This window comes from Humulus lupulus, chromosome 5 (assembly GCF_963169125.1).
Source record: "Humulus lupulus chromosome 5, drHumLupu1.1, whole genome shotgun sequence".
In the NCBI taxonomy this organism is placed as follows: domain Eukaryota; kingdom Viridiplantae; phylum Streptophyta; class Magnoliopsida; order Rosales; family Cannabaceae; genus Humulus; species Humulus lupulus.
In genome coordinates, this window is record NC_084797.1 from 98,006,779 (window position 1) to 98,016,207 (window position 9,429).

Consider the following 9,429-nt stretch of genomic DNA (forward strand, 5'->3'; position numbering starts at 1 on the left):
ATGATAGATTAGAGAAAATGATCAGATAAAGAGCATGGCAAGGTAGAGATGTAGTGCTGTAAAACCTATTCTAATATTGATATTAATTCAAAACACAGTTGCAATTCTACACCATTAATTGCAACTGGAAGATGTATATGTTAACAACACAAATTAAATAATCTAGATTAAATTGAATCTAACTCCAAATTTCATAGCATATCATATTATATATCCAAGAGCGACAAAATACCACTGGCAGAATGCAGTAAAAGACATACAATATAACAAATATACTAAAATAAATTAACAATCTAAGTTACATAAGAAAAGCATGACTGAACTTATATAAAAGATGCTAAATAATTTTAGAAAAGAAATTAGAAGATGAAAAACAAAATAATTAATGAGATATGGAAATGAAGCATAAGAATAATCAATATCAATATTGAGAATGAAAATTACAACAACTACACTCTAACCTCACCAATATTTCTAAAATAATTCACTCATTTTTGTCACCTAAAACAAGCAAAATTAAACTAGAAATAAGAAAAGTAACAAAATAACAAAGTGTATTTTTACCACTCTACAATCTGATGATTTTCTTAAGTTAATTCTGGTTCTCTATTTATAGAGAAAATCTAGTCCCAAATGTTGTAAAATCGTACAAGACACAGTGGAGAGAGTGGCTCATAAAGCTGAAATATGGGACACATGGCGGGCTCTTATTCGCGGCAAATAGGGAGTGGCAGACGTGTGCAGTAGAAGGTGGGAGTGTTGAGGACTTGGGCATCAAGACTTTGAAGACTTCAATGTTTGACTAATTGATATGAGCCTAGTCTGATATTGCTTGAGATCACGATTGGGTCTTGTTCCTGATTCTTGGGCCGAAAAATAAATGGTCCAAGCACTTGATTGGAGGATGAACATATCTCTTTCTTTTCTCTATAAATGTACTATATATAGCTTATTTGGAAAAGAAGACCCAGGTGAGTCTCCAACTTCTCTTTAATGAAGTATATATATATATACTTAGCCTTGGACTAGATGTTGTGCTAAAAAAATATTTCATCAGGCTTTGGGCTTGGACTGGTTTGGGCCTAATTGTCTTCAAAAATGCAATTTTTTTTCTTCTTTTTTTTTTTGTGTCAAAATACATTTTATTTCCTGGAAATTAAACAAAAAGTAAATCAAAATTAATATTTTCAAATATAAAATATATGACAATAAATCCTTGAAAATATTAACTAAAACTTAATTAATTTTACACTTTAAGACTAATAAAATGATATTTTTGAGCACTAATAAGTGGGATAGAGCGACCGCGAGCTAGTTTGATCTGACCATATGGGACTAGCATCGCTTCACCAGTTAGGCATCCCCCTTCGTCGATAAGATATTCATCTCCTCCTCGTCCTGCTCGAGATATTACTGCGTACGGGAACAGCAGGAGGAATCCTCCTCCCGCCATTCCTGCTCATCGCCCGCTAGCGCGCGGAAATGTCCCGGATCCTCTTCCCCAGCAGCAGGCTCTGAGTTTTCCAAATGGGAGCAATTGGACCAAAAGCCATCGAAGTGGCAGATCTGGTGGAGACCTGCGAAATCATCTAAGTTCGGCGTAAAGCCCTCATGCCGCCTCGAGGATCGACCTTCGAGATCGCCTCAACTCGCAAAGGGGAGCGTCGTCCAGAAACGAAAGTCATGCTCGTCGAGAGGATGGTCCTTCCGAAATATGCGACAATGGGAATGTCCCACTAAACTAAGCTCATGCTTGGAGGGACAATAACCCGCCTAACATGAACAACGGGACAGGGATTGTTGAACAACCCCAGAACAACCCAGGTATAAAAGACCAAACCCTCGAAAGGCTAGCTCAAATGGAGGTACTAATGAAGAGGCTCCTGTCAGAGAAGGGAAAGGACGAATACGAATCGGGGGACGAGCTTGAGCTTTTTGCCCCGAACATCGCAGCAACGGCATACCCGCCGGGTTTCAGGAGGCCCCATCTCTCAAAATTCGATGGAGACGGAGACCCGTCGGATCACTTGGGGATGTTCAACACCCTGATGATGGCCCATAATATCGGACCTGAGCTGAGGTGCCTGATATTCCCTTCGAATCTGATCGGGCCAACTAGGCAATGGTTCAAGCAGTGCAAGAAGCAGTCGATCAGCTCGTGGAAGAATTTCTCTACTGACTTCAAGAGGACATTCCGAGCCTCCCAAGCGGTCCGCGTCAAAGCGGATACCCTGGCGGACGTGAAGCAATAGCTCGGGGAGTCTTTAAAAGCTTACCTGAGTAGGTTTGCCAACGTTGCGGCCCGAGCTAGGGACGCAGACGAAAGTTCCAGACTCATGGCTATAAGAACTGGAATCCTTGTTGGGGGCGGGCTGTGGAAAGAAATCCAAAGGAAAGGTGTCAACACTGTGGATGAATTATTGAACAAGGCCCAGGAATGGATAAATTTGGAAGAAGCGAGAGCATCGGTTGCGGGAACCAGCCAAGTCCCTGATCAGCCCGTTGGAGCGGAAACGGACGTCGTGAAAACGACTCAGACCATTATCCAGAATAACCAAGGGGGTGGAGGCAAAAGAAAGGGAAACGGCGAGGGTGGCCAACACGGTCCAAAGAAGAGCAAGCCCGTGGAAAATTCAAACCGGTCTATGCGGTTTATACCGATCTCACAAAATCTAGGGAACACATTTTCCTAGCGAATTCTGCCCACCTTCCCTGGAAAAGGCCAGAGCCCTTAAAACATCAGAAGGCTAAGAGAGAACCTTCAAAATTTTGTCGATTCCACAACGACATCGGTCACAACACCGATGATTGCAGGCATCTAAAGGATGAGATTGAGACACTCATCCGGGCCGGACCCTTGGCTCAGTATGCCTGAAATAGGGTCTCTTCGAATCAGCCAGCCAGGCAAAACGTTCAATCAGCTCCGAAAGCCCCAGCGAATCCGGCCAGAGCCCACGTGGGGCAGGACCTCCCTCCTCCAATAGTAGGAGGAGAGATAACCACCATTTCTGGGGGCCCCCATCTGGCAGGCTCGAGCAGAGGTGCTCAGAAAAGATACATCAATGAATTAAAGTCTCGTAACAGAATCAAATTTATCCCAGAGCAGCCCATACCCAAGCAACAACGATTAGAGAGACACCCAATCAGTTTCACCGAAGAGTATGCCAGTCATGTCCAGTTCCCACATAACGATCCTCTAGTTATAATCTCCCAGCTCGCCAATAGGAGAGTCAGGAGGGTGTTAGTTGATAATGGGAGTTCTGTGAACTTGTTGTTTCGGTCCACGTTAGAAAAAATGGGGCTGTCAGTTACCGAACTGAAGGCCACTTCCATCATGCTGTATGGGTTCTCTGGCGAAGGGTCGGCAACGATAGGCACGATTGAATTAGTAATAACCTTGGGAGAGGGACCCCGAACTGTCTCCAAACTCCTCGAGTTCGTGGTTATCGACTGTCCCACCGCGTACAACGCAATTCTGGGTCGCCCTACGTTGATGGCGTTTGAAGCCATAACTTTTATCCGCCACCTCGCGGTCTAATTCCCCTCCTCTACGGGGGTATGTACGGTCTGAGGTGATCAGCTCGCTGCCAGGGAATGCTATAGCATTTCCATGAAGGGAAAATCACAACCCGGGTAGTAGACGATGACCATTCAAGGCGGAAGTTAGGAACCTCAGGAAAAGGGAACTAGCTCTGGGATAAAGGAATCTCAGCTGGTCGACGACGTAGGTACCACCCTGAGTAACAATATCGACCCTAGAATTGGCAAAGATATGTCCGAGCTCCAGGCTATCGAAGAGCTCGAAGAGGTAAATATCGATCCTAAAGATCCTTCGAGGATCGTTAGGCTCGAAAAAACCTTAGTAATGAGAGAAAGGCGAAGCTACTGAAATTCCTGCAAGTAAATCTAGATGTTTTCGCTTGGTCTCATGAAGACATGGTGGGGATCAGCTCGAGCATCATCATGCATACCCTTAGCTTAGACAAAAGCAAGCCTGCGAAGTCGCAAAAACAAAGGCGTCTGGGCACGACCCGAGCTGCGGTCCTGGACGAGGAAGTTGCTTGGCTTTTAAAGTGCGGTTTTATCCGCGAGGCAAAATACCCGATCTGGGTCGCCAATCCTGTTCTGGTCCCGAAGCCCAACGAAAAATGGCAGACCTGTATCGACTTTTCTGACTTGAATAAAGCGTATCCCAAGGATTGCTTCCCCCTGCCAAGGATCGACTAGTTGGTGGACGCCACGGCAGGACACGAGCTCATGTCCTTCATGGGTGCATACTCTGGTTACAACCAAATCGCTATGAATCCTGCGGACCAGGAGCATACCAGCTTCATGACCCCAACCAATGTTTATTGTTACAAAGTCATACCCTTCGGGCTGAAAAACGCCGGAGCTACATATCAGAGACTAGTCAACAGATTGTTCGTTAATCAGATCGGGAAAAACATGGAAGTGTATGTTGACGACATGTTGGTCAAGTCAAAAACTGCTGATGACCATGTTCCCGATCTGAGATAATGTTTTGAAATCCTAAGGAAATATGGTATGAGGCTGAATCCCAAAAAATGTACCTTCGGGGTTGCGTCAGGAAAATTTCTGGGTTTCATAGTCAACACCAGAGGAATAGAGGCGAACCTCGATAAAATCAGATCGCTACTTGAAATGCCATCACCCCGGTTGCAAAAAGACGTCCAAAGTCTGACAGGAAGGGTGGTAGCCCTTAATCGGTTCATTTCCAAATCAACCGACAAATGTTTTCCATTCTACAACCTACTCCAGGGAAATAAAAAATTCGAGTGGACCGAAGAGTGCGAGCGTGCCTTCCTCGACCTAACAGCACATTTAGCCGAGCCGCCCGTGTTGTCTAAACCAATAGCAGGAGAGCCTTTTTTTCTTTACCTAGTTGTCACAGAAGATGCGGCTAGAGCCGTGCTGGTCCGGGAGGAGGACCGGTCTCAGAAGCCAATCCATTACATTAGCAAAAGGCTCCTCGGAGCCGAATCTCGATATCCGTTGATGGAGAAAATGGCGTTCTGCCTTATCACGGCCTCCAGAAAGCTTAGGCCGTATTTCCAGTCCCATTCAATCCACGTCATAACCGATCAACCTTTAAGGCAGGTACTGCAGAAACCTGAGGCATCGGGACATCTTTTGAAGTGGGCTATTGAGCTCAGCCAATTCGAGATACTATACGTGCCACAAACTGCGATCAAAAGCCAAGCTCTGGCAGATTTCGTGGCAGAGTGCACTGGATTCCAAGAGGAACCGGTGGAAGAACCGGTGCAGACCTGGTGGAAAGTCTTTGTGGACGGTTCATCTAATGAGAACAGGTCCGGAGTTGGAATCATTTTGATTTCCCCAAAGGGACATCGTTTCCACTCCGCGTTACGATTCGGATTCGAAGCGTCCAACAACGAGGTCGAGTACGAAGCTTTATTGGTTGGGCTGAGGGTGGCCAGGGAGCTAAAGGCTAGGGCCATCCAGTGTTATAGCGATTCCCAGCTCGTGGTAAACCAGGTATCAGGGGAATACCAAGCGCGGGGAACCAAGATGGCGGCTTAACTGGCCAAGGTAAAGAAGGAGCTGTCCGCTTTTGAGTACAGCCTAGTCGAACAGATCCCTTGGGAGCAGAACGCCAATGCTGATGCCCTAGCAAAGCTGGCCACCTCCAAGGAAGCCGAAACCTTGAGCCTGGTACCAGTGGAGATCCTAGAGAGACCAAGTGTGGCAGAGAATACAGGAGAGATCGAAATGATCGATGCCAGGCCCACCTGGATGACTCCCATAGTCGAATATCTTACCACAGGGAAGTTACCCGAAGAGTGAAAGGACGCAAGAAAGATACTCTACCAAGCTCCGAGGTATACGGTCATAGACAGAATGTTGTATCGGCGTGGCCTCTATCTGCATCTTTTGCGATGTGTTCTGCCAGAGGAGGCTAGAACCATTTTGCAGGAGGTGCATGAAGGCTTTTTTGGAGATCACACTGGGGGGCAAAGCCTGGCCTTGAAGATATTGAGGCAAGGATATTATTGGCCCACTTTATCAAAGGACTCGATCTCTTACGTACAAAGATGTGACAAGTGCTAGCGGTTCGCCACGATCGCCCGAGCTCCTCCAGTCGAGCTGAAGATGATCTCATCCCCATGGCCGTTTGTGGTCTGGGGGATTGACTTAGTTGGTGCCCTACCCACGGGAATATGAGGAGTTCGCTATGCGGTAGTAGCTATTGACTACTTCACGAAGTGGGCAGAAGCGGAGCCCCTGGCAACAATAACATCAAAGAGAGTCCTCGATTTTGTGGTTAAGAATATTGTCAACCGGTTCGGACTGCCGAAGAAGATTGTGTCGGATAACGGAACCCAGTTTGATAGCGACCTCTTCACCGAATTTTGCGGGAGACACGACATAATTAAAAGTTTTTCCTCCGTGACCTACCCCCAGGCTAATGGGCAGGTCGAGGCTGTGAACAAGACACTCAAGGTGAGTCTTAAGAAGAAACTGGACGAAGCCAAGGGAGTTTGGCCCAAGCAGCTCCCGCAGGTTCTATGGGCCTACCGGACCTCGACGGGGCACACCCCTTTTTCCTTGACCTTCGGGAGCGAGGCCGTCCTTCCTGTCGAAACAAAGATAGCCTCGCATAGGGTCCAGGCCTTCAGCCAATAGCAGAATGACAAATTGATCAGCGCATCCCTCGACCTGATTGACGAAAAGCGAGAAGATTTACAGTTGCACCTCTCACATTATCAGCAAAAGATCACTCGTTATTTTAACTCCAAGGTCCAAAGGCGTGCTTTTGGGTTAGGAGACCTGGTGCTTCGAAGAGTGTTTTTAGCAGGCAAGGACCCCAAATATGGTTCTTTAGGCTCGAGCTGGGAAGGGCCCTATCAAATCATCGAAATCGTATAAGAAGGTACCTTCAAATTAGCCCGGCTTAATGGAGAAAGGGTGCCACAAACCTGGAATGCTGTGCATTTGAGAAAATATTATCAGTGATCAAATCACTCCTTAATGTAAGGCTTGCGTATAAAAGCCAATTAGCTATATGAATAAAAAAAATATAACGGTTTTTTATTTCATTTATGTCTGTACGATCTTGTTTGTGTAATTAGTTCAAGTAACTAGGAAGTAGACTTGCATGAGGGGCAGATCACCCAGCCAACCAGGTCCTAAAACTTAGAAGTTGGTTAAATTGATTAACCAGTGGTTTTTCTAAAAAGCATGAGGTATCGATAAAACTAACGCAAACTAAGTTTTTAAAATTAAATATCCTGGGCACAACCAGGTCCTAAAACTTAGAAGTTGGTTAAATTGATTAACCCGTGTTTTTTCTAAAAAGCACGAGGTATCGATAAAACTAACGCGAACTAAGTTTTTAAATTTAAATATCCCAGCCAACCAGGTCCTAAAACTTAGAATTCAGTTACATTGATTAACCAGTGATTTTTCTAAAAAGCACGAGGTATCGATAAAACTAACGCGAACTAAGTTTTTAAAATTAAATATCCTGGGCACAACCAGGTCTTAAAACTTAGAAGTTGGTTAAATTGATTAACCAGTATTTTTTCTAAAAAGCACTAGGTATCGATAAAACTAACGCGAAATAAGTTTTTAAAATTAAATATCCTGGACACTACCAGGTCCTTAAACTTAGAAGTTGGTTAAATTGATTAATAAGTGTTTTTTCTAAAAAGCACGAGGTATCGATAAAACTAACGCGAACTAACTTCTCATTATCTGTTGGCAGGCTCAGCACTGGTGCAGTGATCAACCGCCGCTTCAACTCTTTAAAGCTGTTCTCACATCGATCTGTCCACACATACTTGGTCTTCTTCCTTGTCAGTTCTGTCAACGGAGTAGCAATTCTGGAGAACCCCTCTACAAACCGCCGGTAGTAACCTGCTAGTCCAAGGAAACTTCTAACTTCAGGAACACTGCTGGGTCTAGGCCAATCTCTCACTGCTTCCGTCTTGCTTGGGTCGACCAGTAACCCATCCTTACTAATAATATGGCCTAGAAATGAAACTTGCGATAACTAGAACTCGCACTTGCTAAACTTAGCATATAGCTTATGCTCTCTTAACCGCTGCAACACCAGGCGCAGATGATGCTCATGCTCTGTCTCTGACTGGGAGTATACTAGGATATCATCAATAAACACAATCACGAACTTATCCAGGTAATCCTTGAAAATTCTGTTCATCAAATCCATAAATGCCGCCGGGGCATTGGTTAACCCAAAGGACATAACCAAAAATTCATAATGCCCATACCGCGTCCGAAATGCAGTCTTTGGTATGTCCTCTTCCCTGATCCTCAACTGATAGTAGCCTGATCGGAGATCAATCTTCGAAAACACTGTACCCCCTTGAAGCTGATCAAATAAATCGTCGATCCTAGGCAATGGGTACTTGTTCTTGATGGTCAACTTATTCAACTCCCTGTAATCGATGCACATCCTGAGCGATCCATCCTTTTTCTTAACAAATAAAACTGGAGCACCCCATGGCGAGAAACTCGGTCTGACAAACCCCAAATCCAGTAGTTCCTGCAGCTGAATCTTCAATTCCTTTAATTCTGCCGGAGCCATTCTGTAAGGTGCCTTGGATACTGGCTCTGCTCCCGGAGCCAACTCTATGACGAACTCAATCTCCCGCTGTGGCGGAAACCCCGGCAGATCCGCTGGAAACAAGTCTGGAAACTCGCAGACAACTCTGGTTTCATTCGGTCCCACTGCCGCCACCTTGGAGGAATCTACTATACTCGCTAGGAATCCTATGCAACCCTCCGGCATCAGGTCTCTAGCCTTTAGTGCCGAGATCATAGGCACCTGCGGTCCATCCACCGTTCCCACGAACACAAAGGGTGCCTCGCCCTCCGGTTCAAAGGTCACCATTCGTCGCCTACAATCAATGGTTGCTCCATACCGCGTCAACCAATCCATCCTTAGTATTATATCAAAATCATCCATCTCTAGTTCAATCAAGTCAACAAACAATTCTCTACCGTCTACCACTACTGGTAAGGCTCTAACCCACCTCCTAGAGACTACCAGCTCTCCTGTAGGCAATATAGTCTGAAAACCCCTAGCATACAAAATACTAGGTCTACACAGCTGATCAATCACCCTAGCAGAAACAAATGAGTGCGTAGCACCAGAATCAATCAATGCAGTAAACAAGGATCCAGCGCTAAAAATCTGACCTGTGACCACTGAAGGACTGGCCTCAGCCTCAGTCTGAGTCAAGGTGAAAACCCTAGCAGGTGCGAGGCTGTCTCCCTGCCTAGGCTCCTCCTTCTTAGCCTGCGGGCAATCTTTCTTCAAGTGACTGGTGCTCCCACAAACAAAGCATGCCCTGGTCCGGCACTCGCCCTGATGGTGTCGCCTGCATCGAGGACACATCGGAAGGCTTCTCCAGCTGTCATTTC